Raw genomic sequence first — 6,250 nt, 5'->3', positions numbered from 1 at the left:
ACAGAAAAGTCCAGCTTGAAATCATGGGTTGGAAGATGATATTGGCATCAGCCTTGGGAATGTCAAGTAACTATGTCTAGATTGGACCTTGGGTTAATCTAAAGTCACAGGCAGCCAAATTTAGACAACATTTGAGCCTACATCTACTAGTATTTGAAAGACAATCACTTCCCAGTCTCTTGCAAGCTATGATAATGTTTAGTTACTCTCATAGTAAAATAATCTGAGTAGGTTTAATTTTCAGCCCTTTGGTACTGCTATTGTCATTTCCCATAAAGAGCTATTAGCACTTTTGCTTTGCTCACCATAACCAAGTTAGTCCTTAACTCTTTTTTTAGATGTTAAACAGGCTGAATGCTTTAAATCTCTGGCTGTAAGCAGAGCTGCCTCTGTCCCTTTCAAGTGCACAGTTGCATTTGGACCAGAACTGAGAAATGCACTTGGCATGTGCTGTACAGGCAGCATCCCTGCTCTTGTGCATGAGCAGAAGAAAGTGAGAAGAGCAACAGAAAAGGCAGCGGCAGCAGGAAGAGAAGGCCATTAGGGAAATGGGCTAAATTTAATGCAGTGGGGCGTAGAAGGCCCACAACTAAATCTGAAAAAAAGGAAAGCAATTACATAAGGAATCCTGTCTTCTCTTTCCTAATTAGACTATTGGGCACAAATTTGGAAGATTCCAATTATGGATGGAAAATAGCATCATCTACTTTTTTTGCAGGAAAACTGTAAGCAGGAATATATGAGGTCATTAATACTGCTACTTCAGACAAGATTCTGCATTTTATTTTGCTTACTAGAATAACCCAGCATTCATTTTTTTTTAAAAAAAAGTTTACCAATTCTTCATAAATTCCAAAACCTAACCTCCAGAAAAATTCTGACCTGCTGCTCAGAGCAGAGGGTTGATAATACCAACTGTGCTGCATTGAAAAGAACAATATTGAGGGGAAAACAATTAGCTAAAGAACTTGGCAGGTGGAGTGTGGTTCTTCTCATTTATTCAGTTGCTGAACTTTTCTAGGCCAGTATTTTTTTAAAGGCCACAAGGTTTTAAGTAGAAGGGAAATTAATCATCTCACTTCATCAGTAAGCAAGATGAGTGTCTCCCCTTAACATCCACAAAAACTGCCCCAAGAGTTCTCATATTCTCACAGGAACAAAAGTTTAGCCCACCTGGGGCTGGCCATCAGCTTATGAAAGAAATGAAGTCTCCCAGAAGAGCGACAGAGGGACTGGAGGCAAATCTCTGGCAGGCTACTTTGCCAGGTTTTGAAAACCCTCAGACGTGCTGGCAGGCAACACAAAGCACTTTCTGTTGGGCTTCCTAGCTCTCCTTAGCTGATAGTTGGAAAGTAGTTTCCAAAACAGAGCAACTTTAGAGGCAGTTGGCGCCCAACGAAAGAGGGGGACTACATCCCAGCTTCTCTTTATCACCATTTTCTTTTGATTGTCTTTCTTCTGCTAGCTCAAGGAAGTTTGTTGGGCTGTTATTGCTCTTAAAATAATATTTACATTAGTATTCCATAAACTGCAGTCGATATAATGCGATTGAATAATTCTATTTCTAGTCTACCTCTCCATATTGAATATGCCTCACCTGGAGAAATGCCTTCCTCCGTACAATTGTTTTACCATTTTTACACTTCTTTCTTCATTTAAAGAACTTGCTGTATATTGCTGCTTAAAACACACACTGATCCTGTGGGGCTCATAGCAAACTTAACCAAGCAAAATCTCAGGTAGAAAGCTATACCAAAGGGCCAGGACAGAGAAGGCATGCCTCCCAAGCCCAGTAGATAACAAATGTGAAGAAAGGGAGTCTAAGCTAGTGCGATGGACAGATATCCTCAAGCAGAGGCCATCTGGCAAATAATCAGTTACTGTGCTACGTAGAGCTTTGAGAGGGGTGAAAATCAGCATTTTGAACTGTGCCCAGAAAGCAAATGGAAGCCAGTGCAGCTTGTGTAACAGCAGTGTAACATATGCAAATCACAGCATGCTCTAAACCAGTTGTAGCTTCTGGGTGGTCTTCAAGAATACCCCCATGTAGAGTGCCTTCATCCAATTGGGAAGTGATTACGACAGGAATGACTACGAAGATGGCCTCTGTTTATTCTATAAAATATGAGAACTAAATTATTTCCCATTACCAGTCTTGTGGTCTTTCATGAACATATGCCCACCCGCACACCTTTTTTGCCACTCTATCAGTTATGCTTGGAGTTGGGCAGCATAAATGGACCCAGCACAAAAGGCACAGAGATATATCACAGCCACACAAATAAGAGGTGATTCTTAACAAAAGACTTTTGCTCCATCCCATGTCAGACTCAGGTTTTTAACACCACTATGATTTTCTCTTCAAGCTTAATTTTTTTATTAGATTTTTTCTTATATGAAAAAAATATGAAAATTGATAGGCAGAAAATAGATTTTATGCAGAGTATCATGTAGCTTGAGGCTTTATGCTTAGTGATCTTTTTCCTTCAAGAGGCATGTTCTGCCCCTACTTTCAACAATCTACAGTTGCAGCCACTTACTTGCCTTCAGATATTTAATCTGAATTATTTTTAAAAAAAATCTACGGTAAGTTTTCTCTGCAAAGGTTCCATTTGTCAAGCTGAAGTGAAGAAATAATAATAATAATAAGGAGGAGGAGGAGGAGGAGGAGGAGGAGGAAGGGACCTTGGAGGTCATCTAGTCCAACCCTCTGCTCAGGCAGGAAACCCTATACCATTTCAGGCAAATGGCTGTCCAGTCTCTTCTTAAAAACTTCCAGTGTTGGAGCATTCACCACTTCTGGAGGCAGGTTGTTCCACGGGTTAATTGTTCTAACTGTCAGGAAGTTTCTCCTTAGTTCTAGGTTGCTTCTCTCCTTGACTAGTTTCCATCCGTTGCTTCTTGTCCTGCTTTCAGGTGCTTTGGAGAATAGCTTGACTCCCTCTTCTTTGTGGCAGCCCCTGAGATATTGGATCACTGCTATCATGTCACCCCTCACCCTTCTCTTCGTTAAACTACACATACCCAATTCCAGCAACCGTTCCCTATAAGTTTTAGCCTCCAGTCCCCCAATCATCTTTGTTGCTCTTCTCTGTACCCTTTCTAGAGTCTCGACATCTTTTTTACATTGTGGTGACCAAAACTGGATGCAGTATTCCAGGTGTGGCCTTACCAAAGCATTGTAAAGTGGTATTAGTACTTCACTTGATCTTGATTCTATCCCTCTGTTAATGCAGCCTAGCACTGTGTTGGCTTTTTTGGCAGCTGCAGCACACTGCTGGCTTATAAGGATAAGAATTACAAGGAATAGAAATAAAAAAAATCCTCATCAAAATGAGAATTTCACTTTTTAAATCAAAATATTTGTCACTATCATAAATTTCCTGAAACAGTCCATATTTTTGTGAATTCATCTTCTCTCATAGTGAATTTTCCTTATCAATAGTCCCTTCATCTCTTCATCTGCATAAATTCACACTCACTATGACTGGGGATTTGCTTTTTTTTGTGGATTCATACATTTTTAATTTAACAAGACACCAAGAAAAAGCCCCAGGTATAAACAAATCTATTCCTATAAATCATGTCCACAACACTTTGAAAAGTACTGTTATTACACTTGCTATTTTAAAAATAAAATCAGGTTGTAGGAAATATAGCAAGCATTCAATGGCAAATCATCTTTTTTTTTTCTAAGATAGATTCTTAACAGCCCAGGGTGGCAGTGGCTATGGTTACGCAAGTGCTTTCAAGCCTCAAGAGAAGTGCTTTTGATTGTCAAAGTGATTCAGAAAAGCTCTGTTTTCAGGAAGCAGTTAGTCAGTAAAATATCCAGTTACATGATATCTGGAAAAATCTTTCAAAGACTATAAAAGCCACATCAGAAACCCAGAAGTACACTGGAGAGATGCGCGTGCTCCCATTTGCCCAAAAAAGCATTTTCCTTATAGCTCTCATAATAAAGGATGTAACAAAGAGGTTGAAATGAAGTTGTAGGACTCATAGCAGAGACTGTAATGTAGATTTTGGCATGTAGAAACTTTAGCATTTCCATGGATGCAACCAAAGGCCTACATCTGGTATGTACACAACATCTGTAGACAAAAATGGAATAACTGGAGAAGACGCATGAAATAATCAACAATATATTCATAGGAATAAAATTCACAAGGGAAGAAAAAAAATAATAACACACTATGCTCTTTCTAGTTATTGTCATGACCAGAGGAAAAGGCGGCAAATTAGAAACATCTATAGATAAACCACTCATAATAACCAACTGCCCCACTATCAAACAACAACCCAACCTCCCACAAGAGAAGCTGTGTAAAAACATTATTCGGAGAAGCACAAATGCACTGCAGCAACCCAGAACACTAGAAAAAGAAAACAGACCATCTATACATCTTCCAGGAAAATGTACACCACACAACTTGATCAAAGAGTCTTGAGCATTCAACCCACTACGGTACAACAAACACAAGCTAAACAATTAGAAGGCACAATGAAACTCCTTAACATATGGAAAGACTTAGCTTTCAACTGGGAAACTGTGAGCATCATAAACCAAGCTAAATCCAAAAATGATAAATCAGTCATCATTGGGTACATAAATAATATGTATAGATCATTCAAAAATACAATATAAAAGCTGAAAGGGAAACAAAACCAGCAAGCAACACTCAGATAAACTGGGATTAACACCAGACAAACTGTCAAGCAGTAAACAATACCCTAATTAAAAAAACCTACCAACTCAGACCCAAAATCAAGCAACTTAATCAAGGAACTGCTAAGGTGAGAACCACACCCTCACCAACACTGGCAGGGCAAGCTACTGTACATAAATAGAGCAAACCCCACTCCCTGCCAACACAGATATTGTTACCTAGTCTGGTAATGAAATGTCCAGAAGAAAACAGGCTCAGAGAACACTAAGGATGCCACAGTTCAACCTTAAACTACAAAGGTCCATTCATTATCCTATCAAAAGGTTTTAAATCAGTGAAGAATAAGAAATGAAGAACTAAATTAAAATGAGAAGATTTGCAAGGATAGACAGATTTAGAGAGGTATAGGTAATGATACCAATGTAAACCAGATCTAACCAAAATTGGTTAGATTTCCATTTTTTGTTCTTGTATCTCCTATCTCTTGCCTTTAATTTCTTTTTCTTCCTCCTTTTCTGTAATTTCTTAACATTGTTTATTGTGACTTTATCTACTGTAACAGGGAATAGTATAATTAATTTATATGCATTTGCAATATATAGTACACATATTATAGTAGAGTACATTACATCCATAATCATTTGGGTGAGATGTGTAGAAATTTAATAAAAAATATGTGTAATATTTTTTTAATCAAAATGACCAAAAACCAATGATTTGATCCAAATGATAGTTTGGCTAATTTTATTTCAACCAAGAGAACAGCTTTAAGTCTTATTGACTTCATTTGGAAGGTAAAAGGGTAAAACTATTACAGTTTGCCAAAGTATTTTCAAACTGTATCTAAAATTTTACTTTCTTATTCCTACAACAATAGATTTGATAAAGTAATCTAAATTGCAGTTTTGAAATCCCGGGTCAATATCTAAAATAACTTGGCTGATACCATAATTGCATTCTCAGGGGTGGCTGCATGTGAGACCACAGGAGCTGAATGCGATTTAGGTAGCTCTCGAAATTGTTCTTTATTGAAATCTAAGACTTTATTGTATTTGAGTCAGAACTTTAAAGCTTTAACTTTAAAACCCTCATTTGCACAGATTTTCTTTTTTGGGAAAAAAAATCAAGTATATAGAAACCCACAGTACATGTCAAAAACAAATATAGCATCTGCTGTAAAATTTACTGCTAACCTAAGATTGAATTAAATATCTCTTCTAAAGCTCCAAGTCATCAAGTTCTTTGGCATTTGCTATAAGTCATGATGAGGTCCCACACATTTGCATCATAGTGCAAATTACATACTTCACAACATTTGCATGATGATATTACTTTCTTCCTTCCAATAAATTCAAGCCCTGATGTAATGGAATATTGGACAGTTTCATTTAGACTACATTGCTTCTGACTCTTTGTGAGAAACTGGGCATGTCTAGTATAATGAAGAGGAGAAGTAGAGGAGACATGATAGTCTTGTCAAGTGCAAGAAACCAGGAACCAAGGTTGTTCAAATAAATACAAATTTATTCCATGCTAGTGCTCTACAAGAATCTGAACTGTATATACTTGAGTATAAGCCG

The sequence above is a fragment of the Vipera ursinii genome, assembly GCF_947247035.1.
Source record: "Vipera ursinii genome assembly, chromosome: 2".
In the NCBI taxonomy this organism is placed as follows: Eukaryota; Metazoa; Chordata; class Lepidosauria; order Squamata; family Viperidae; genus Vipera; species Vipera ursinii.
The sequence above is the reverse complement of the archived record's forward strand: the minus strand, read 5'-3'. Positions refer to the sequence as shown.